Source organism: Phyllobates terribilis, unplaced genomic scaffold (assembly GCF_046119375.1).
Source record: "Phyllobates terribilis strain yellow unplaced genomic scaffold, ASM4611937v1 Scaffold_3__8_contigs__length_932513732, whole genome shotgun sequence".
NCBI lineage: Eukaryota > Metazoa > Chordata > Amphibia > Anura > Dendrobatidae > Phyllobates > Phyllobates terribilis.
In genome coordinates, this window is record NW_027362763.1 from 357,277,236 (window position 1) to 357,303,252 (window position 26,017).

Below are 26,017 nucleotides of genomic sequence, written 5' to 3' on the forward strand. Positions count from 1 at the left end.
ATACACCTTAAATCATGATATGGAGGCTATGATCTTAGTATAATGTTGTATTGCCACACAATTAGCAATAACCTCAAAAGGGTATCTGGGATAACTCCTCACTTTTTGTGTATTCCTCCCTAGGAGGTCATGTCCCAGGACTCCTTACATGATAGGAGCACACTCACAGGATGATGATAGCCTGGGATTCAGACTGGCATGGGAGATCTGTTTCAGGTTCCCCCTGCTCAGGGAGAGAGACGCAATCCTAAGATCCCTCCTTGGCCTCCTGCTTTGTATTGTATTGTTTGGCTTCTGTTCAGTTGTCTGGTGGTGAGGGACTTCCCTGCTAGTAATACTGGTTCCCTTGGACACGGGAACACCCTACGTCTTCCGGGGTGTGTGTGTGTTGTGTTTGTGCTGCTTCCTCTGACTTCCGTCTTCCACACTGCTACTTTGTTATGCACGTGCTCTCAGTGCTTTCCGAGCAACAACTGACTACCTGGTAATTAGTCATCATTTTATGTATTTATCGATCAACACTTGGATGTGCACTGCACCGACTCCTGACGAAGCCACTGTGTGTGGCGATACGCGTTGGGTTGCCTAGGACCCATCTACACCTTTCAGTGCAGCAGGCTTTCCAGCATGTGACATTGCTCACAGGGCATGTTTCTGGTTGGGTTCGTATTGGGCTAATGCAGCACCCTGCTCTCACTTTAACTCATACAAAATAGGGATATCCCCTTAGATTGTGCTATCTGGCAGCATTAGGGTTACTGGTAGTTATGAGCAATTACTGCATCTTTATGTCTATATTTTTAGTGGCTTGTCTATATGCAAATCCTGGAATTAAAGAATGCGTGCATTCTAACACAATGTACACTTTAAAATAGCTGCTATTTGTTGAATCATACCCTGCATGGTTTACCCTTTACCATATATTTAGGGCTTGTGTAACATTGATCGTCACAGAGCCTCCACAAAACCTGTGCGTGACTGTTAAATGTACAATATCATAATTATAAGTATTCTAATCACGAGGGGCTATTGTAGTAGTGGATCAGAGGGCCATTAAGATCCCTCCACAGCGTTTGGCCAAATAGGCCTTTTCAGCTTTGGGTATTATCGCCTGGCTATTTCCTTGGATTGGAACTTATTGGGTTAATACAGCAACCTGTGTTCAGCACAGCTTGTTCATAACAGCAGCATTATTATTATTATATTGTTTGTTTATATGTTTGAAGACCGCCAGGGCCTCCTGGGTGGGATATCTATTACTGCACACTGATGCTCTCAGCTGTGGGGTTGTTCCAAAATATATGGTTTTGTGTATACTCCAAATAGTGTTTAACTGTTGCATCATTTATACACTAATTTTGTTTCTGGGGTAATTTCTGCCCGGGCAAGTGCAATATTGACCACCACAGAGTCACCATCAAGCCTGTTTGTTATCCTATGCATGTATATTGTTTTGCACCCAAGATTTGTCTTTATCATGAAAGGTTTCTGTAGTAGTGGGTTTGAACAGGAATGGAAGTTGTCCTTCATTCCTTTTTAATGGTGTTTTAGATGTTCTGTGGGTATGTCCATGTGTCAAATAAAAATTTTAGATATTTTGTAAGCATTATTTGAACTTTGATTATTGGTGGTGATCACTGCTGTCATGCATGTCCTCTTCTCTCTTTTACTTCATACTGAGGTCAGATCGCACTCTGATTGGTGCAATTGCCGCCATCGCCCGATCGCACCAATCAGAGCTGGCCCTGGTGACACTGCCGTTGCTAGGCTTCAGCCTATGATTGGTGCTGTTACAGCACCGATCACATGCCGGACATCAGTGTTTCAGACAATTTTATTGCTTGAAACACTGAAAACGCTGTAATTGGCTGTTCAGAATTGAAAAGCCAGTCACGGTGATCGTAGTTGCGTGGGGGGACGTCAAAACCTTCTGTGACAATGAGCCCAGGTGCCATGATGTTAGAAACAGCAGGCACCACATTGCGATCATTGTGGTGCCGCATTTTAGCCATGACGTAGTCACTACTTACTAACCATTACTTACTGGGTGCGTCCAAGGTCAGGAAAAGGTTAATAAATCAGTGTTTTTTTTTCATTGCATTAGGCTATGTGCACATGTTCAGGATTCGCAGCACAAAAATCGTCTGCAAATACTGATGTGTTGGCAGGAAAGACGCAGCATTAAATAGGTGCATTCTTTAATGCGTTTATGGCGTGTTTTTGAATACTTTGTTTTTCACATTCATTAGCATGGGTGAAATCTGCACCAAAAGCACAGAAAAAATTTACATACTTTAGATTTAAATCTGCTGCAAATCTGCATTGCAAAAGTATGCAACGGGTGCATTAGACTTCAGGAATCTCATTTACTTTGTTGGTACTAGAAAATTCTAGAGGTTTTGTGACAAATCTGCTCAGAATAAACTGCAACAAAACCGCATTGTGTGCACAGGCCATTACGGTTTTTATGTGACAGTGCCCACCATACTGCATTTTTTTCAATTGCAATTGTCTAAACCAGTGTATCCCAAACTTCAGTCCTCATGGCCTCTACACGTTTTCAGGATTTCCTTAGTGTTACGCAGGTGATGGAAGTATCATCAAGGCATCAGGAATTCTCTCATCTGTGCAACACTATGGAAATGTTGAAAACGTGACCTGTGGTGGCTGTGAGGACTGGAGTTTGGGAAACACTGGTCTAAACTCTTCTAAGGTCAGGTGCACACATTGAGTATTTGGTGAGTTTTTTTACCTCAGTATTTGTAAGCCTTAAACCAGGAGTGGATGATAAATACAGAAGTGGTGACGTGTTTCTATTATACTTTTCCTCTGATTGTTCCACTCCTGTTTTGGCTTACACATCCTGATGTAAAAGACTGACCGAATACTGAACGTGTGAACATGGCCTAAAACACAACTCCGTTCTGCTGTGCTGAGAGGCTGCTTACAACATGGCCCCTGCTCTCCCTGCCCCCTCTCTCCTGCTCTGTATATTAGAGCGCTGCTTTTTCCCTCCTGCCCTATAGTTACAGCAAGGCAGCTCTGCAGTCGGGCCCCAGGAGGAGGGGAGGCTGCAGCAGAGAGCAGAACCTGCTGAATGAACCATATGCAATCATCTGCAGGGAGGGTAAGTCTATGTGTAAGGTTAAGGTACAGAGGTATGCATGTCTAATATGTTTGTATAGAGGTGTGAACTATGTCCTGTATAGATTAGCGTACATATGTGTATGGTATACAGGTGGATTTATCTGTGGTACATCCATGTATTCTCATGTGTTCATATGTGGCATTTCAGTTCCTGTTAGAGAAAGGTCCTGTGTGGTGGGGCTGAAGTGCCACATGTGTACATGTAGGTGAATTAATACATGTAACCGCACAGTGGACTAGTTGGACAAACATGACCTGGTGACTTCTCCCACCCACTGCCAGTGACTGACAGGTCTCTCTAATCGCTCATGCAGTAATACTGTAGACATGTCAGTCGCTGACAGCGGGTGGTGAGAAGCCGCCGGGTCGCATCTCTCTGATTTATCCACTGTGCGGCTTCGTCCCCAGCAGCTTTTAACCCCTTAAGCCCCGCGGGTGGTTTGCACGTTAATGACCGGGCCAATTTTTACAATTCTGACCACTGTCACTTTATGAGGTAATTACTCTGGAACGCTTCAACGGATCCCACTGATTCTGAGATTGTTTTTTCGTGACATATTGTACTTCATGATTGTGGAAAAATTTCTTCGATATCACTTGCGTTTATTTGTGAAAAAAACGGAAATTTGGCGAAAATTTTGAAAATTTAGCGATTTTCAAAATTTGAATTTTTAAGCCCTGAAATCAGAGCGATATGTCACACAAAATAGTTAATAAATAACATTTCCCACATGTCTACTTTACATCAGCACAATTTTGGAACCAAAATTTTTTTTTGTTAGGGAGCTATAAGGGTTAAAAGTTGACCAGCGATTTCTCATTTTTCCAACAAAATTTATAAAACCATTTTTTTAGGGACCACATCACATTTGAAGTCACTTTGAGAGGTCTTTATGACAGAAAATACCCAAAAGTGACACCATTCTAAAAACTGCACACCTCAAGGTTCTCAAAACCACATTCAAAAACGTAATTCTAGCGTTTACAATTTTTTTTTCTCGTTACGCTGTTTACCGATCGGATTATTTATTTTTTTATATTGATAGATTAGGCGATTCTGAGCGCAGCGATACCAAATGTGTATGAGAGTTCTTTTTTTAAAGTTTTATTTTGAATGGGGCGAAAGGGGGGTGATTTAAACTTTTATTTATTTTTTAATATTTTTAAAACCTTTTTTTTTTTTTTTTACACTTTCTGCACGCTTCAATAATCTCCATAGGAGACTAGAAGCAGCAGTTGTCTGATTGCTTCTACTGCATACAGGCGGTGAGCAGATTGCATGTATGCAGTAGAAATGCTCATGTGCTATGAGCACCGACCTCTAGATGGCGCTCATAGCAATCTTTACATGACAACCACAGGGGTCTGCTGCAGACCCCGGGTTGTCATGCCCATGCATCGGTGACCCGCAATCATATGACTGGGTCACCGATGGGCGGGGTAAGTGAAGCGCTTCCGGCGCTGCAATGTTAAATGCCGCTGTCATAGATTGACAGCAGCATTTAACTGGTTAACAGCCGCGGGTGGATCGCGATTCCACCTGCGGCTGTTGTGGGCACATGTCAGCTGTATAAATCAGCTGACATGTGCTCGGTTCAGTGCGGGCTCAGCGCCAGAGCCCTCACTGAACTGGGGATGATGGCCAGGGGTGTACTAATACACCCCAGTCTTTAAAGGGGTTAAAGGAGTTTTGCAAAATAATGAAAGTGCTGCACACTGGCAGTAATACATGTACATTAAGGAGATTATCTGGTAAAATGTTCTCATGATGGGGTAGGGGTGTTTGATCTTGTAAAAGTGAAAACAAAATTAGTCATATTCACCTGTAGTCGCACTCCGGCATCCGGTGCAGACTGATCTGTGATCTGCAGCAATAATGTCACCATTTTACCAGTGGTTGCGTGACCTGTCACATGACTTAATGACGTCATGTCAGGTCCTCACACCACCGCGAGCCGCCCAACACACCGCACGCATCGCTATGGAGACCGGGGGCAATCGGAAAGTCTAATCTTTATTTTTTATTTTAAATTCTTTTTTTATTTACAGTTTCTATGGTACCCGGGTCTGGATGAGAGTCTCCTCTTCTCCAGGCCTGGGTACCATCCGCACATTGAATCGCTTCATATCCGCGTGTGCACATGTAGTGATGCGGATATCAAGCGTTTCAATGCAAGTCAATCGCGGCAATTACGCTGCGTGTCCACAAAATTAATGGACATGCTGCATATTTTTCCGCAATGATAATCCGCAGCAGAAATTTCTGCAGTATGTGCACAGCACATGCGGATTATCATTGGGGACCATGGGGCACGTATTACCAAGCGTTTTTTAAGCATTTTCGCTGTGGAAATTCCGCGGCAAAAAAACGCTTGAAAAATGCATAGGGAGAGGCTGTGTGCCCACTATCTTTAAAAGTTATGATGTATGCTATTTTGTGACTCTTCCTGTGCGAGGTGACACGCCTACTCCACTGAGAGGGAAGGGGGGCCCAATTAGGACACTTGCTATGGGACCCCATGGTTTCTATGTACGCCCCTGCTCATACTTGCATCTCTGGCAAGGCCATGTCATCACTTCTATATTTTTCTCCTTCCCCCATGACGGCACCACGGAGAGAGGGGATCAGCCCTTCAAGGACAGGAAACCTACAGATAAAAGGGCGGTACCTCTCTCCCACATGGGTTGGTTTCCTGTCCTTGACAGGACCCTACAGTCCGGAGGAGGCATACCTGCAGGGTGCCAGAAGATGGACGTCGTGGGATGCCAGGCCCAGCCAGTCCGATCCAGGCAGTGGGAGTCCCCTGCCTGGGCTGGTGCGGTGTCCTGATGCGCCACCTCGGCATCTTCCAGGAGGACTCCGTCTACAAAGATGGCTCCACCTCCTGTACCGGTACCCGCTCTTCCGTCTGGTTGGTAAGTGAGCTTCGTGAAAGTCCACTTTGTAACTAGGGGCCCTTGCGCTCTCTCTCTCTCTTTTGTCTTCTATAGGGAAAAAAGAGTACAGGGAAAAAAAAAATAGGACTTGTGCACTATGCACTGAAACCTTGCCCACTACTTGGGATAAGAGACTCTGCAGCTCCTGCATTGAGCAGACTATATGCGAGGGAATCCCGAGATTTGCCTCTGAACTTAGAGACCTGATTAAATTGCTGGTCGAAAACACCATTAAATTTTTTAAGGGGGGCAAAAGGTTAAGGAAAACTAAAAACATATCCCCCCAAGTCCAGGTCTAGCAGTTCGGAGGATGGCGGAGATTCGGACACTTCCATCTCTTCCTCCTCCTCTTCCTCATGTACAGATAGAGGAGGACGGAGCTGTTTCCCTATCGAGGAAACAGCCTCCTCAAGGCTGTCAGATCTACCATGGGATTAACAGATCCCCGGCCCAAAAAATCCATACAAGACGTGATGTTCGGCGGTCTAGAACAAGAAAAGGAGAGCTTTTCCACTCAACGAACATGTTCACTCGCTGATTAAGAAAGAGTGGAAAAGACCGGAGAGGAAGGGCTTTCTTTCCCCCAAACGAAAGTACCCATTTGAGGACCCAGTATGTTCCTTTTGGGAGAAAGCACCAAAACTAGATGTCGCCATAGCCTAGGCCTCAAAGAAATACTCCCTTCCATTTGAGGACATGGGTGTCTTAAAAGACCCCATGGATAAAAAGGCAGACACCTTCCTAAAGGGTTCCTGGGAGGCCGCTGGAGGGGGGTTAAAACCTGCGGTAGCTGCCACGTGTACGGCCAGGTCACTAATGGTCTGGCTGGATCAGCTTGAATCACAACTGAGGCAAAAAAACATCGAGACACAATCCTTGAATCTATCCCGATAATGAAAGGGGCAGCGGCCTTCCTGGCTGACGCCTCGGCGGACTCCGTCAGGTTAGGTGCTAGAGCAGCAGGGCTTGCTAACGTGGCTAGATGAGCCCTCTGGCTCAAATGTTGTCCCGGGGATCTGCAGACTAAGTCTAGATTGTGCTCCATCCCCTGTGAGGGCGAGTTTCTATTTGGGCCCTCCCTTGATGATATCTTGGATAAGGCAGTGGACAATAAGAAGCGGTTTCCTATCCTGTCTAACACTACTTACAGGAAACCTTTTCGGAGTAGAAGGTTTATACATAGGAAGCCCCCTAAAGAACAGGATAGATGGGAAGACAGGAGAAGGAAGACCAAAGGTTTCCTATTTAACAAACCCTCCAGTGATAACAGAAAGGCCCCCCAATGAAGATTTGCCCCAGGTAGGGGGAAGGTTATCAAGTTTTCTCCCGGCCTGGGAGCTAATATCCAACAGCTCATGGATTCTGAGCATAATACAATCGGGCCTGAAACTCCAGTTCCTCAAATTCCCTCAGCAAAACTTTGTTATAACCCCCGAAAGGTCTTCAAACGAGGAGTAACTGGCCTTGGAGCAGGAAATCCAGGGACTGGTAGGGAAGGCAGTCCTTCAGGAGGGAGAAGGGCATGGGCTTCTATTCTCCATTATTCCTGAGAAAAAAAACAGATGGGACATACAGGACGATTGTTCAGTTTTTTTAGATTCACAAAGGTGGAAGCCTTCAAAATGGAAACAATAAAATCTTCAGTAAGAATGCTGTTTCCCGTTTGTTTCATGGCCGTCCTGGACTTAAAAGACGCTTATTATCACATCCCGATACACAAAGACTACCGGAAGTTCCTCAGGGTAGCAGTTCCTATGGGTGGAGCGGTCAAACACTACCAATATACAGCACTCCCATTCGGCATCGCCATAGCCCCAAGGGTCTTCACCAAAGTTGTTGCAGAGGTGATGGCTCATTTAAGGGAACAGAACACCCTGGTCGTCCCATACCTAGACTACTTCCTGATAATAGGCAGCTCCTTACTAGACTGCAAATCCCATCTGAAAAAGGTCATGGATTCCTTGACTCGCTTAGGATGGCTTTTGAATCTGGAAAAGTCCAAAACAGAATCATGCCAAATACAGGAATATCTAGTCATCGTGCTGGATTCAAAAGGTCAGGAGTGTCGTCTCCCCGAAGGGAAAATTCAAAAAATCCTAAGCCAGATATCTCGGGCAAAGTCCCACCCATATATGTCCATTCGGAAAGCCATGTCCCTACTAGGTTCCCTGACAGCATGCTTTCCGGCCGTCCAATGGGCTCAAATACATACCAGAACCCTTCAGTGGGAAATCCTAGAGGCAGAAAAAGCCCTAAAAGGGTGTTTAGAAGGGCTTTTAACGCTATCTGCAAAAACCACACTTTCCCTAGAGTGGTGGGGGAACATAGACAATCTAGCCCGGGGGATTCCTTGGACAATCCCAACACCGCAAATCTTGACCATAGATGCAAGTCCCGGGGGCTGGGGGGCTCACCTCAACAATCTGGTAGCTCAGGGGGTCTGGACAGAACGCCAAAAACTAATGTCCTCAAACATGAAGGAGCTCCTAGCTGTAGAGCGGGCACTCCGGGAATTCATGCATACATTACAGGGTCATCACGTGAGGGTCTTTTCAGACAACCAAGTAGTAGTGGCATACCTGAACCACCAGGGGGGTACATGGTCCCATTCCCTAATGCAGACGACAGAGGTCATCTTTCACTTAGCCGAGGAGAACTTACAATCCCTATCCGCTCTACACATAAAAGGGATAGAAAATCGCACCGCAGACTTTCTGAGTCAGACACAGCTGAAGCAGGGCGAGTGGGAATTAAGTCAAGCAGTTTTTTGGCAGATTGTACAAAGGTGGGGCCGGCCCTCCATAGATCTGTTCGCCAACAATCAGAATGAAAAAACACGCTCTTTTTGCTCCCTAGATCCCAAAGGGAACCCCGTAGCTGTGGATGCCTTCATGATCCCATGGAATTACCCTCTAGCTTACGCTTTTCCTCTGACCGCTCTGATTCCAGCTGTTCTGAGGAAAATCAGAAGAGGAAGCGAAGGTAATCTTGATAGCCCCCTTTTGGCCAAAGAGGGCATGGTTTTCATGGCTGAGGAGGTTATCCATCCTCGGGCGTCAAGCTTACACTTCACAGCCTGGAATTTGAGAGGGCTCTTCTGAAAGACAAAGGTTTCTCCCCAAATCTTATCATCACACTACTTCAAAGTAGAAAACCAGTCACCACCAAACTGTACGGGCAAACCTGGAAGAAATTCCTTTCAGTCTCAGGTTCCAGGTTGGGTGGGAAGATACCATTGACAGCCATCCTGGAATTTTTACAGAGGGCGTTGGAGTAGGGCCTGGCCACAAGTACCCTAAAAGTTCAAGTTGCGGCCCTGGGAGCACTCTATAATTTTGACCTGGCTAGGGATAGATGGGTATCTAGGTTTATTAAGGCATCAGCTAGATTCCGTCCCATCCCATCCCGAAATACTACACCCTTGGATTTAAACTTGGTCCTTTCAGCTTTAACGGAGGCCCCCTTTGAACCCCTGTCGGAAGCGTCCCTAAAGACAGCACTCTTGGTAGCTCTCACATCCGCACGTAGGGTTAGTGGTATTCAGGCTCTATCAGCAGGCTCCCCCTTCACACAAATCTTGGAGGATGGGGTTATTCTGAAAACCGACCCTGCCTATCTACCAAAAGTGGCGTCAAGATTTCAAAGGTCCCAGGAAATCACCCTTCCTTCTTTCTGCCCTAACCCTAGGAATACGAAAGAGAAGGTCTTGCATACACTAGACGTCAGAAGATGCCTAATCCAATATCTAGAGGCGACACGAGTGTAGGCAGGATAGTTCTCTCTTTGTTTTCTTTCAGGGCCCTCGTAAGGGGAAGAAAGCTTCTAAGGGCACGCTGGCCAGATGGCTAAGGGAGGCCATCACACTATCTTACTCCTCATGGGGAGAAGCTGGCCCGGAGAAACTGAAGGCCCACTCAACGAGAGCTGTGGCAGCCTCCTGGGCGGAGAAGGCCGGTGCTACGATAGAGCAGATATGTAGAGCGGCAACCTGGTCTTCCCCCTCTACCTTATTTAATCACTACCGGCTAGACTTAACCTCTTCTTCGGACCTTACTTTCGGGAGAAGGGTTCTGGAAGCTGTGGTCCCCCCCCTAATTAGTCACTTCTCTGTAATTCTCTCCGTGGTGCCGTCATGGGGGAAGGAGAAAGACGTAGTTACTTAAAGGTAACGGGATTTCTCAGAGCCCATGACGGCACCCGTACATTCCCTCCCTTCACGTGTGGGTGCGCACACTTATTAGTTACTTGTTGTAGCCATGTGGTGTGTCTGACGAGGTCTTAAATTGTAAAATTTCATGTTACTAACCTGGTGGTCCTCTCATTGACTGTAAACAACTGATGCGGGAGAGGGGTACCGCCCTTTTATCTGAGAAATCCCGTTATCGGTAAGTAACTACGTCTTTTTTACCCACTCCTGGTTTAGGCTTACAAATACTGAGGTAAAAAACTCTCCAAATACTCAACTTGTACAAGTAGGATAAGAAGAAATAACAGCCCCGGGGTGCAGAGTTTGAATTTACATTATAACACAGCTTAGTGGAGGTCTCTTGTTTGAGCAATGTTCTGTTATGGAGAAACTCCAACATGCTGCAGGATAAATTACGCTTTGTGCCACCTAGTAGAATCAATTGGCTGTCCATGTGTTGATCATACAGGCTTGGTGGGTTCACCAGAGTCTGAGCCTATCTCCTCCAAATGTCAGCTCTCCGCTTTAATAGTAGAGAAGACATCCAAATGCCATAATTTATGGTTAAAGGTTTACTAAAACAGGTTGTTACATTCAGTTTGATGAATTAGCCTATGTTCCCACTGTGTGCTTGTGGAGAGTTTTTTACATTACGTATTTTAGAAAAAAATGCAAGTAACCCATTTGGCTATGATGACACATCATGCGGTTTTTTTCAGCGTTTTTTGATGCGTGTTTTTTTATGCAAATTTTCAGCTGCGTTTTACAGTACCAGTGAAGTCTGACATTCCAGAAATCTCATGCACACATCATGGTTTTTTTTTGTTCAGGATTTTGTGCTTTACATGTTTTTTTTGCAAAATAGTGACTTTTTTCAGAGTTTTTTTTCACCCAATAGAAGTTATGAGAAAAAACGCTGAAAAATTGCACCAAAAACAGTCTTTTTTTTTTCAGCGCTTTTGTGCCAAAATCAGAATGAGATTTTATTTTTTCACTGAACTTTATGTACATGCATATGAGACAAAATGACAGTGAAAAAAACCGCACCAAAAAATAAGAAAAAAAGCAAGAAAAATCCTGAACAACCTCCTGGCAAGAGACCAGGTTTTGCTGCAGAAAAAAAAACGCTGAAAAAAAACATGATGTGCCTTTTACTTAAAGGGGTATTCCCATCTCCAAATTACTATCCCAATTTTTGTCTTGTTTGCATTCTGTGCAATTTAAGGGTGTGGCATCCCCTTTGTTGAGCTGATTAGTATATATGTAGCTTACCACGGGCCTAGGTGGTCTGGAGTTGGGACCCGGTCCTATTTGTCTACCCTTTTATATGCATTACTTCAACTTTGATATACAGTAAGGTTTTTAATATAGGCAGTATAGGTACCGTCCCAATTTAGGGTCACCTTGCCGCTGGTGGGACGGCTTGTATACTTTTTTTGATCAAAAATAGTTCACTAAGTACCCTATATTTATTATGCAACTTTGCTTTACATTTATATATAATGATGGTAGGGTATGAGATATATTTTTGTCTTTTGTAGGTTTTGCTTCTTTTTGCTAGTGTGAACATGCCCCTATTTCTTGCATGTCTGCCATCTTAGACCTCAGTTCACATTGCTTGGTTTTTTATCCCAATATGTAGTAGGAATAATAATAGCAAATATCTCCAATTAGAAATGTATTATAGCATTTTTGATTCGCTGTCTCTCTTACCTCATGTGCAGGCTATACAGGACCTTAGGTATCCATGGTTACAACCACTAGAAACTAGCTAACTGTGACTTTATCAGTGGACGTAACCATGGATACCTAAGGTCCTGCGATGCCTGCACATGAGGAAAGAGATGGCAAATCAGAAAAAATATACTACATTTCTAATTGGAGGCATTTGCTAATCTTACTATTAATACACCTACTACATATTGGGATAGGGTCTTGGAGATGGGAATACCTCTTTAAGTGCAGAAATGGTGCAGAAAATTTGGAACATCAAAAACTCACCAGAAGCTCATCATGGGAATGTAGCCTTATACTTTTGAGTTTTTTTTGTCTCCTTGTTGAACCTCTTCAGTAAATGTATAAACTGGATAATTTATGATATACCCGGAGGCTTAAAAGCCATAGCTTCTCCACAAATCATTTTTATGTAATGCTAATAAACAGAACTAACACTTGGGCATGTCTATAACCTAAGGAAATCTCGAACACAAGGTTCAGATGAACAACGCTTTTCTTAGGTACAGGGTCGGACTAGGGTGTCTTGGGACCACAGGGAGAATTGACCCTAGGGGCCCACCCTACAGCTTTATGCAAATATCTGTTAGTCATTATCCCCGTTATAGTGGAGCATCGACTGTAAAAGACAGGCAGCTCCAGCACATATACTGTGTGCACACCATACCTAGGATGTACAATTATAGTAGTTTGTATTAAAGGGGTTCTTTAGTTAAAAGAAGTTATAATAATACCACATAAAAGGGAGAAATACCACCACACCATGATTGGACTACATATTGTTACACGCACGCCGCTAGGTTCAGATAGGGGCGAGACGGGTTACATGAATTCTTTGGAATCCTGGGGTAACAGTTACTCAGGGTGACCATAGACCATGTGCTGCAGTTTCCCTCAGGCACAGACATGTAGGTTGTTTCACTTGCTGACCAGACACACTTGACAAGAGTCCTCATAACCGGTAAAACAGTAGCATTTAATAAGAAGCCGCACAGCCAGTGCAAGTTAAGTGTTATCAGCAACAGGCTCCAGTGACAAACAGTACAGTTTCCTTAGCAGCACAGCAGTTCAGTCTTCCCTGTAGTACAGGACAGCACAGTTCTAATGCAGAGGCACATTAATGAACACAGCATTCTTTACAGCACGGTGAGATGGAGGAGGGGAGAGGGTTTGCTGAGGGAGATGATCCCTGTGACACCATTTCTTCCAGTCCTTATCTTTCTGCTTGCCAATACTCTGCACTGGTAGTTAAGGAATTCTACCAGACCTGTGCTTAGCTTCACTCCTGAATTGAATCCTTTTCACTTGCAGAGGCTCTTCTGTCAGATGCAGAACACACAGACAACCTTTCTCTTCGCTCCAGCCAGACAGTAAACAACTTCCCCACAATCCCCCTGGGGCTCTGCTAAAACACTCCCCTTCTCCTGTGACTGTGTTAACCGCTCTAGTTGCTGGATGCTTCTGGATCACAACACTTCCTGTCTCATCTGCTTGTGTTACTTCTAATAGTTGCTGAATGCTTTTAAAGCAACAGCACTACTTCTGCATGTCACACTCTGCAGCGGCACTACTTTTGCATGTCACAATATTCCACCACATAGTGACCAAATAATACCACATACAAGGGAGAAATAGCGTCACACCATGACCAGACCACATATTGCACCACACAGTGACCGAATAATACTATGTACAGGGACAAATACCGCCACACCATGACCAAATACCACATACAAGGGAGAAATGGCGTCACACCATGATAAGACCACATATTACCACCACATAGTGACCAAATGCTACAATACTGATCATGACTAAAAACCACAATACTAACACTTATTACCACCAGTGACATTATACACAAGAGTGTATAGTGTCATTGTACAGGTAATACAGTGATGACCAGTGACATTGTACACAGGAGCTCTGTATATAGCGTCAGTGTACAGGTAATACAGGGATCACCAGTAACATTATACATAGGAGCTCTGTATATAGTGTTAGTGTATAGGTAATGGTAATCACAAGTGATATTATAAACAGGAGCTTTGTGTATAGTGTACAGGTAATACAGGGATCACCAGTGACACTATACACAGGAGCTCAGTATATAGAGTACTGGTAATATAGTGATCACCAGTGACATTATACACAGGATCTCTGTATATAGTGTGTGCCTGTACATGTGATATACTGACTCACCAGTGACGTCTCTAGGTGAAGTCCTTCATCTTCACTTTTTTTTTCTGGCACATACACCATCACTTCTTCCTGCCGGGACTCATCTCTATAGAAAATAAGTCATTTATAGCTGATCTCTTCTAGACCACATTCCCCACATTTTCCCCCAACTTCTAAATTATGCCAGATGAAGAAAAAAGCGACAGTGCTGCCCTGCACAGTAACAGGCCCCCACCCTTTTTGTTCCCTCCATGGAAAACAGTCTCCTAAAAAATAAAATATATTATAGGAGAAATGATGTCCCCCACTTGCTACCATAAACTAATAATGTATGTTCCTCATTCTCACCCCCCAAACAGTACTTAAAGGGAACCTGTCAGGTCTCCCATGCCCTCCAACCCAGCTGCATTCACTTATATGTGAGTAAATTCCCAGCCTAACCAGCCCTGTGTAACGTTTTTCTGTAAAAATGAGGTTTTGAAAAAAGCATTTATATTGTCCCCGTTTCCTATGCTAATAAGGACTTTGGCTAGATGATGGGGCGTTAGCGCGCTGATTAGTCAGGGGAACTTTCACTGCCGGACCCTGCAAATCTCGCTCACATGCGCTTCACATTTTGGCAGTGCCACTACACCCTCTGCAGCCGGGTGTATGCTTCCTGGCTTCAGAGGCGCACTGTGCATGACTGGAAGCCATCTTCTGAACTTCCAGACAGTGTGCGTCTGAACTCTGTGATAACATGGAAACAGCATGGGAAACGGGGACAATATACAGTGGAGAAAATAAATATTCGATACACTGACGATTTTTGCAAGTTTTCCCACCCAAAAAGAATGTAGAGGTCTATAAGTTTTATCGTAGATACACTTCAACTGTGAGACAGAATCTAAAAAATAAAAACCCGAAAATCACATTGTACGATTTTTACTTAATTAAATTGCACTTTATTGCATGAAACAAGTATTTGATCACCTACCAACCACCAAAAATTCTGGCTCACATATCTGTTAGTTTTTCTTTAATAAGCCCTCCTACTCTGCACTCATTACCTGTATTAATTACATATGTTTGAACTCGTTACCTTTATAAAAGACACCTGTCCACACACTCAGACAGCTCTTTGGTCTTGGTTGGAGTGTGATTGATTAACCACTTTGCGCCAGAGCCTGTTTTTGCCTTCGTGACCAGGCCAATTTTTTCAATTCTGACCACTGTCACTTTATGAAGTAATTACTCTGGAACGCTTCAACGGATTCCCCTGATTCTGAGATTGTTTTTCGTGACATATTGTACTTCATGATAACGGTAAAATTTCTTCGATATCACTTGCGTTTATTTGTGAAAAAATCGGAAATTTGGAGTATATTTTGAAAATTTTGCAACTTTCAAACTTTGAATTTTCATGCCCTTAAATCAGAGAGATATGTCACACAAAATAGTTAATAAATAACATTTCCCACATGTCTACTTTACATCAGCACAATTTTGGAACCAAATTTTTTTTTTTGTTAGGGAGCTATAAGGGTTAAAAGTTGACCAGCGATTTTTCATTTTTACAACAGAATTTACAAAAACATTTTTTTCGTGACCACATCATATTTGAAGTCACTTTGACGGGTCTTTATGACAGAAAATACCCAAAAGTGACACCATTCTAAACACTGCACACCTCAAGGTTCTCAAAACCACATTCAAGAACTTTATTAACCCTTCAGGTGCTTCACAGGAATTTTTGGAATGCGGAAGAAAAAAATGAACATTTAACTTTTTTCACAAAAATGTTACTTTAGACCCAATTTTTTTTATTTTCGCAGGGGTAACAGGAAAAAATGGACCCCAAAATTTTTTGTGCAATTTCTCTTGAGCGCGTTGATACCCCATATGTGAGGGAAAACCACTGTTTGGGAGCACTGCAGGGTTCGGAAGGGAAGGAGAGCCATTTGACTTTTTGAATGTAAAATTTGCTTGAATAATTAGCGGACGCCATGTTGCATTTGGGGAGCCCCTGATGTGCCTAAACAGTGGAAACCCCCCACAAGTGACACCATATTGGAAACTAGACCCCTTAGGGAACTTATCTAGATGTGTGGTGAGCACCTTGAACCCCAAGGTGCTTCACAGAAGTTTATAATATTGAGCTGTAAAAATAAAATTTTCACATTTTTCCCACAAAAATGTTTTTCATCCCCTAATTTTGCATTATCATAAGGGTAATAGGATAAATTGCACCATGAAATTTATTGTGCAATTTCTCCTGAACACGCCGATACCCCATATGTGGGGGAAAACCACTGTTTGGGCGCACGGCAGGGTTTGGAAGGGAAGGAGCACGATTTTACTTTTTGAATGTAAAATTTGTTTGAATAATTAGCGGATGCCATGTTGCATTTGGGGAGCCCCTGATGTGCCTAAGCAGTGGAAACCTGTCACAAGTGACACCATTTTGTAAACTAGACCCCTCAGGGAACTTATCTAGATGTGTGGTGAGCACATTGGGAGACATAATAAACAAATCAGTAGCAGGTGAAGAATTGGTTTTATTTATTTTTTACGCTGTTCCTTGTGTGGTATAAGTGATGAGATTACTTTATTCTTCAGGTCGGTGCGATTACAGAGATACCAGATTTATATCGGGTTTTTATGATTGACAGCTGTCACACACTAAAAGACGTGTTTTTTTTTTTTCAAAATCTAGTTTTTGCATCGCCATATTTTGAGAGCTATAATTTTTCCATATTTTGGCCGACAGTCATATGACGGCTTGTTTTTCGCGGGACCAGTTGACATATTTATTGGTACCATTTTTGGGTACGTGACATTTTTTGATTGCTTTCTATTCCGTTTTTTGGGAGGTAAAATTAACAAAAACCAACAATTCAGGAATTGTTTTTTGAGTTTTTTTTTATGCCGTTCTGCGTGTGGTAAAAGTGATAAGGCAGCGTTATTCTTCAGGTCAGTACGTTTACAGCGATACTACACTTACTGTATATTTTTTTAATTTTTTGGCGCTTTTACACAATAAAACAATTTTATAGAAAAAATATTTTTTTTGCATTGCTTTATTCTGAGAGGTATAACTTTTTTTATTTTTCGGATGATGGAGCTGTATGGCGGCTTGTTTTTTGCGGAACAAGATGACATTTTCAGCGGTACCATTTTTATTTTCATTTTGCTTTTTGATCGCATTTTTTTCCACTTTTTGTTTGGCAATAAGGAAAAAGCATAGTTTTTTGCTCCGTTTTTTATTTATTTTTATTACGGTGTGCACAGAAGGAGTTAATTAGTGTGACAGTTTTATAGCTCGGGTTTTTTCGGACGCGGCGATACCAAATATGTGTACTTTTTTTATTTTTGCATAAATATACGGATTTATCGGTTTAATATTTTATTTATTTATTTTTATTTAGTAATTTTTTTTTAACAGTTTCAAAAAATTTTTTGACTTTTTTTTTTACATTTTTACTTAGTCCCTGTATGGGACATTAATTTTTATTTTTCTGATCACTGATCTCATGTAATGTAATAGACATGTATTACATTACATGAGATCTTTGCTGACTGTTTCACAGTCAGAGTCTCCTGCCAGGCTTCAGCTGCAGGCTGAGCCAGGCAGGACACCATATATGGCAGATCTGGAGGCGGTCATGTGACCTCCAGCTGCCATAGCAGCGTCAGGTCCTGGAACTTATCAGGGGGCCGTCGGAGAGGTAAGTGGACGACCCCCTCTCCTCCTGCTGTATTCTATATGCCGCGATCACTATAGATCGCGGCATATAGAAGACAGCAAAGGGTTAACATCACTGGGACCTGATCCAATCAGGTCCCGATGATGTTCCCTGTCAGAGCTATCGCTCTGCACCGCACCCGCAGCGCTTGCAGGACCCTCGGGGTCCTGAGCGCTGTGGGACCACCCACCGTTTTTAAACGTCTGCGCTGCACAGAGCCCAGGCAGCTCGGACGTTTATCTACAGTGGGCGGTCGGGAAGCGGTTAAGTACACCAGGGACAAAATTGTAGACCTGCCCAAGGCTGGGATGGGCTACAGGACAATAGGCAAGCAGCTTGGTGCGAAGGCAACAACTGTTGGTAGTTGGTACAATTATTGGTGTATTTAAGAAACATGGGTTATTTTAATAAATAAAAAAATGCTGAAAGGAAAATTTGAAAAATATATACATATACACAAACATGAACATATGCATAAGGGCTAATGACAGGCTTAAAAGGGATGAAATCATCATACTCTGTAAGAGAGAGGAATATACACAAATAAATAAATGCATACTGTAAGGCGGCGGTGTTCACACCGTGCATTAACTGAGGCAGTGACCCAAGCAAGTCCAACATAAACTGCTTTATTCAGCAACTCATGTGTAAAACAGAAAGTCCTCCTGTTCGCATCCGGGTTAACAGGAGTCCATAACGGCTGCCGTGGGCAATGGCCGCGCCGGGCTTCTCAGAGCCTGACGGGTGCAGAGCCTTCCCAGGCGTAGGTTCAGCTACACACAGGCCTGCCAAGCTTTCCTGCTATGTTTCTAGCAGGTCCCAACACTGAACAACACTAATCCTTACTGCAGGGTTTTTAAAGGACCTATGGCAAGAGCCACTGGAAAACCCGGGTTGGAGGGAGGAGGCCGCCCCACTGCCTTCCTGTAGTCTCCTCCAAGAAATGAAGGCCCTTCCAGGTTTTACTAATCTGCCTTAGCCAGATAACCTGACCAGGTCAATGCTCACCTTCATTCCTGCATTGCAGCCGCAGGTAAGTTTGTGACTACAATGAACTCCAATGGATTTAATAGGTCTCTGTACACATTCTGGGGGATATAGAACGTCCCTCGTATACGATCCCAGTCACTGCCTCACAATACATACTAGTAACAGCAGCCTTTACAGGATGATATCCAATTACGGTATTCCATAAGAAAGGAATAAAAAGGGACATATTAAGAATGAGTAAAAACATGTACACACAATATAAACAAAACTATAAAATGGTGACCAGAGAGAGATAAAGAAATGGAGCATAACTGAGAGTCTTATTTAATCCTAGAGGCTGTAAAGTCCTTGGAGTTCAAATCCTACGACTTTCACATTGTTCAAGAAATATTGTCTCCACGTATTCCAGTATGAATATGGTCAATGCCGCATACACGCAATAAGGATGGTTTACATTGATGGTGTGTCTTAAAATGTCTTGCAATTAGTTTAAGGGCATCAATGTTGGTCTTATCAGCTGCAGCCAGAATTCCTGTGATATGTTCACGGACCCTTACTTTAAGAAATCTGGTAGTATGACCGATGTAGATCTTGGAACAAGGGCAGACTGGGTTGTACACAGCCACACAAGTTGAGTAGTTGTTAGTCTGTGTAATGGTGTACGTCCTACAATTAGTGGAGTTGGTAAAGGTAGAAGCACGTTCAATATTTGGGCATGCTACACAATTACCACAAGGTGTGCAGCCCCAGCATGGTCTGAGAGCCAAATGGAGAATTTTGTCTAGATGGTTGGTAGTGGCTGAAGACAAAATGGTCCTTAACCCCTTCGCAACCCTGGGATTTTCCGTTTTTGCATTTTCGTTTTTTGCTCCCCTTGTTCCCAGAGCCATAGCGTTTTTATTTTTTGGTCAATATGGCCGTGTGAGGGCTTATTTTTTGCGGGACGAGTTGTAATTTTCAACGCCATTACTAGTTTTACCATATTGTAAACGGGGAAAAAAATTCCAAGTGCGGTGAAATTGCAAAAAAAGTGCAATACCACAAATGTTTGTTTTTATTTTTTTTACCACGTTCACTGAATGCTAAAACTGACCTGCCATTATTATTCTCCAGGTCATTAAGAGTTCGTAGACACTAAGCATGTGTAGGTTCTTTTTTATTTAAGTGGTGAAAAAAAATTCCAAAGTTTGCTAAAAAAAAAAAAAAAAAACCCGCTATTTTCCAAGACCCGTACGTCTCCATTTTTTGGAATCTGGGGCTGGGTGAGGGCTTATTTTCTGCGCGCCAAGCTGAAATTTTTATTGATACCATTTTGGGGTAGATCCAATGTTTTGATCGCCTGTTATTGCATTTTATTGCAATGTTGCGGAGACCAAAAAACGTAATTTTGGCGTTTCTCGTTACGCGGTTTATCGATCGGGTTAATTCTTTTTTTATATTGATCGGGCGATTCTGAGCGCGGCGATACCAAATATGTGTATGTGTTTTTTTTTTTTTTTTTTTTTATTTTATCTTGAATGGGGCGAAAGGGGGGTGATTTTAAACTTTTATTTTTTTAATATTTTTAAAAACTTTTTTTTCACTTTTTGCTTGCTTCTATAGTCTCCATAGGAGACTAGAAGTAGTACTTGTCTGATCGTCTCTGCTACATAGAGGTGAACAGCAGATCACCTCTGTGTAGCAGAAATGGTCCTGTGCGATGAGCGCCGACCACTAGGTGGCGCTCATAGCGATCAGCTCATGACAACCACTGGAGTCTGCTGGAGATCCAGGGTTGTCCTGCCCACCCATCAGTGACCCTCGATCACGTGACGGGGTCACCGATGGGCGGGGTAAGTGACGCACTTCTGGCACGGCGATGTTAAATGCCGCTGTCAGATATTGACAGCGGCATTTAACATGTTACCAACCGCGGGTGGATCGCGATTCCACCCGCGGCTGTTACGGGCACATGTCAGCTGTAATAATCAGCTGACATGTGCCCGGTTCGGTGAGGGCTCAGCGCTGGAGCCCTCACTGATTCGGGGGTTACAGCCTTGTGCGTACAAATACGGCACAGGTTGTAAAGTGGTTAAAGAAGTTGTTCACTACTAATACATTGATGCCTTAGCAGGAAGGTGTAGTCTAAGTCGGTGTCCATTTTGGTGGAATCGGTATAAAATATACCAACTCAAACTCCTAAAAAATCTATAATAAATTGGGTACAGTAGTTCAATGCAGTTTGTGGGGAATATTTTTTTCATAAGAATTTGGGAAAGTTATGAAATGTCCTATTCCTGATCTCAGGGTCTAGGCTTTTAGCTGAGATTAATCAGTGCTACAGTAAATTTATCACTTAAACATGAGCCATGTACGAGGGAGTCGGCATCGTGGAGTCTGTGTCATGAAAATTGATGAGTTGGAGGTTTGGCTTACCTACTCCACAGCCTTGTTCCCTATGCAGGATAGTGTATCAATGTTTGATCTGCTGGTGTCCGACACCCGGCACCCCCGCCGATCAGCTGTTATCGGTGACGGCTTGAAGTTTTCACTTGGGGAGCTTGGCCGTCTAGTTGTAATGGCTGCCGCGGGGTACTACATATCCGCCTCCCATTGAATAGGAGGCGGATGTGTAGTACCCTTCAGCGGCCACTAGAATCAGACTGCCAAGCTCCACAAGTGAGTACTTCCGGTCACTGCCGGCACCGATATCAGCTGATCGGGGGTGCCGGGTGTTGGACCCCGGCCAATCAAACATTGATTCCCTTATCCTGTGGATAGGGCATCAATGTATTGGTAGTGGACAACTTCTTTTAAGTTTGCATGCAGGTTGCAAGAACTAGATCGACCAAGAGAATTGGCCAGAATTTTTCATTTGATACCAATTAGAATGATATTGGGTAATTAGTCTCACCTTATTAATAGATGTATTTCTAGAGTTGGGATTCAAGAGTTCAGATCTATTTCTATTCTTAGCATATTAGTATGCTCGATCTATTTCTGGAATTATATCCATGATCCAGGAATCGTTCTGAAAGGTTGGTTGATTAACATTGAAAATCTGGCTCAGTTGAACAGACCCTCTGCATCCGTAAAAACTGTCCAGTTGGGATAGAACGGATCATCTGGGGTGGATGTGAATGTGAAGAACTTGCATGCAGTAGCGAGTTGGTAGCAGTTGCTTTTCGAAAGATGTCTGTCTGCAACATATTGTTAGTCTCATTTTACTTTAACATCTAAAAAGACAATGTTAACAGAATCACAATGAAAAGGAAGATGAATATGCAGATCATTATTGTTGCATGTCTGAAAAAGGTTTGTAATTCAGAACATGTTCCATGCCAGATAAGGAAAATGTCATCAATGTACCAGGCCCAAAGTAGGACACGGTCTATTGATACATTACCACTAGCGATGAGCGAGTATGTTCTGTTAACCCTTTCTGCAAGCAAGCTCGGGTGCTCGTCGAGTATCTCCAGCGTGCTTAGGTGTTATGTTTTAGCCACGTTGTGCGCATGATTTGCGACTGTTTGACAGCGTTTAATACATGTGAGGAATGCTTGTTTCTTAGGCATTCCTCACATGTGTTAAAAGCTGTCAAAGAAACAGTCATTCCTCACATGTATTAAAGCTGTCAAACAGTCGCAAATCATGCGCACGGCGTGACTAAAACATAACACCTGAGCGCGCTTGTTAGGTATCCCCACAGCGACGACACCGGGGAGATCATGCAATATCTCACCGTTGCTGTCAGTATTTTGTCTGGAATCACGATCACCCGATCCAGACTACTCACTCCATAGGTATCAGCAAGTGACCAGTGAGCGTATGGCGTCACCTCTGGGTTCCAAAGCATGGAATACGTGTTTACGCTCTCTGTACCATCACTGTCAGTTTCACGATAGCCCAATTACTATTCTCTGCTACCACCAGCCGAGTTTGAGCCTGGACCACAAGCCTGGACGCCTGCGTTTTTGTAGCGTATATGGTTTTGGGGGAGGGAACGATTACAGGACAAAAGAAACGGAACTATTAAATTTTATATTTAATCCAAAAGGAAGGCAGTGTTTAGGAAAAATATATACATGGATGTTACAAAGGAGACCTTAAAATACATAAGCAGTTACATAAAATAAACAGGATTAAAGGGGAAACTTGCGCTATACAGTTTGCAGGGATGAATCCGCATAGGTGGAAGAGGGGCTCCCCAGTTTGATTTGAGCGTTATCGAACGCGACCTGTTGCTTATAGTCCTTATACCCCCCAGGCAATGAGTGCTCCTCTATTCTCCATGGATTCTCTTATACCTCAGGGGACATCTGCCCACAAGCCCCTTGTGGTGACATCATGTGGGCTGGTCTCCAGCCTGTACATTTTTATTTAAACCGCTAACTTCTGCAATAACTTATCACTCGTTCATCGCAGAAGCTTGAAAAATATGCCATTTTTTCCGTTATTATTTTACTTTCATTTAGAGACCCCGTATGACATATTTGCGAACCGTCATTCTGGTGTTTTGCGCTATAGCTTGATGGAGGGTTTTTCGGCTACGAAAAAATGAGCATATCGCTCCTTGGCTGATCCTGCCACTAAAAATATAGGTCCCATTATTATCAGACTTATGGAACTTACAATATTCCGTATTGTAGTCGGCGTGTCTATAGATTTTCTTTTGAAGCTCGGGAAACAGTTACACGCAAATTATTGCAATCCTGCAACTAATCATCCCCTGCATCTGCCAGGGAGAAATAAATTTGCATTTTAATTAGGCTGGTAGCACTTCTTGGCTGGCATCTGCCTACAAGGCATTTCTCAAGCGTGTGTTAATTGCATACAGACAGAACTCTGTTCTCTTCTTGTGGCAAATAGTGGATAAGGGAGGGGTGGAGGGGCTTTGGAGAAATGGTCAATACCTATGACAAGGGGAGAAGGAATATTTTTCAATGTTCCACAATATCTCCCTGACAACGCTGAAGATACTCGGAAAACACCTGAGCATGATTGTAAATCTTGAGTAATGAGCATATTCGCTCACCACTACAGTGGTGGCCAAAAGTATTGGCACCCCTGCAATTCTGTCAGATAATACTCAGTTTCTTCCTGAAAATGATTGCAATCACAAATTCTTTGGTATTATTATCTTCATTTAATGTGCTTGCAAGGAAAAAACACAAAAGAGAATGAAGCAAAAATCAAATCATTGATCATTTCACACAAAACCCCAAAAATGGGCCAGACAAAAGTATTGGCACCCTCAGCCTAATACTTGGTTGCACAACCTTTAGCCAAAATAACTGCGAACTTTGGTATTATCTTCATTTAATTTGTCTTCAATGAAAAAACACAAAAAGAATTGTCCTAAAGACAAATTGGATACAATTCCACAACAAACCTAAAAAAGGGGGTGCACAAAAGAAGAAGAAGAAACTGAGTATTATCTGACAGAATTGCAGGGGTGCCAATACTTGTGGCCACCACTGTAAATGCCACATGACATAAAAAGATCCCTTTCTCTTGGCCCCAGTAACAAGTTGGCATAAGAAGGTGCACAAGCTGCACACATTGCGGTGCCCTGCAGGTAGAAGGATCCATTGACTGTCGAATCGAAATTACTCATATTTAAAAAGTGAGACTGCTCGCTGGCCATCTGAATGGCGAATGTTAGTATAGAGTGAGTCGATATCACATGTGACTAATAACATGTTGTCTTGTACATGCAAGCCATCAATTTTTTGTTAAAATTCCAAAGTATCCTGTAAAAATGAGGGTAGGCATTCAACTAAAGGTTTCAGCTATGCGTCAATATATTTACATTTTTTCTGTGATGCCACTAGTTCCTGATATAATTGGCCTACCTGGTAGTAGGTAAAGGATCACTGGTTCAGGTATAATCAAATCCTCCATCAAAGGTTTGGAAATAACTACCAGCTGAAGTAATGATTCAGGAATATTAAGCAATTTTAGACCTGTAGGACAAAATAGGGTTGAAGGTTAATTTCTGATAGCACGTTTTGCCTTTCAATTGTCGGTATGCTTCCACCTCATACATCTGCCAGGGCCAAATGACTAGATTTACTCCATTGTCCGTCTCTCTTCTCTAAATTATTATTATGTATATGTCGGGATATATAAGACATTTCTCTGGAAACAAGTTTTACAAATAGTTCAACTCTGGGCCATGTTAAAATTTTTGTGATTAGAGGTGAATGGATGATGGAATATTACCTGAAATGTGTATAGCGTATTGAGCAGCAAGATCGTAAAGCATTTGTAGAGCTTCCTGTTCAACGGTTGATGGAAAGAATTGCTTGGTTTCTTTATTGTGAAACCATTTCTTAAATGTTAAAGAGCAAGTAGATATGTGTAGATCCTTGATTATTGTGAAAAGACCAAAAGCGGAATAGGGGGAAAGGTTATGATTGTGTAACAACTCTTACGGGGAAACTATCTAAAACACTAAAAAAAAAAAAATGCAACTGACCCAGCCGGTTACTGTACAAACTAGAGATTCTGACCCTACAGTCCCTAGTAGTTCCTACGTGGGCTGGAATAGCTCTAACAGTCTAAACAATGGCAGCTCTGACCTATGCTGCCTGAAAGGCCGTTGGGCGCTTTGCTCTGCCCTCCAGTACTTTAGGGTAAATGTAGAGTGCAATCTCGCTGACGTCAGCGGTCATGTGACCTGTCACTTGACTAAATGATTTCACCGCAGGTCCTTTTAGACCACCGCGAGCCGTACAAAAGACAGGACACACTGGAGAAAACACTGGGGGCCATCGGAAGTTAAGTTTGTTGTTTTTTTATTTTTTGCCATTTTATTCTTTTTTATAAAACTATTAATTGGTCACACTATATAAATCCATGCCAGTTGCATGGATTTATATAGTGTGACCAAGTTGTCAAGGACTTTTCCAAGAGATGCTAAAATCACTTGGAAAAGCGCTTGATAACTTGCATGCAAAAACGCTTGACAAACGCTTCTACCTGGCAGGAAAAGCGCATGTAAAATCCGCATGCGTTTTTCCTGCCAGGGAGATGTGGAAAAAATCTGCAGCATTTCTGCATCGTGGGCACATAGCCTTAGTGCTGTGGCTCGGCAGACATATAAGCCGAGCACAACTCAGGCTCATGGGTTTGC

The 26,017-nt window shown here is 43.0% G+C and overlaps 1 protein-coding gene across 3 annotated transcripts in view; it reads left to right on the forward strand.

The window, feature by feature from the left end:
- The first annotated feature begins 336 nt into the window (after nucleotides 1-336).
- Nucleotides 337-26,017, forward strand: part of LOC141259389 (cytochrome P450 2J2-like) — a 263,707-nt gene continuing 238,026 nt past the window's right edge. For 2 of the 3 annotated variants that reach the window (XM_073675295.1, XM_073675297.1), the window contains exon 1: nucleotides 337-484. The gene's annotated coding sequence lies outside the window, so the exon portion shown is untranslated. The remainder of the gene's footprint in view (nucleotides 485-26,017) is intronic. The other variant, XM_073675296.1, reaches the window with a different exon arrangement.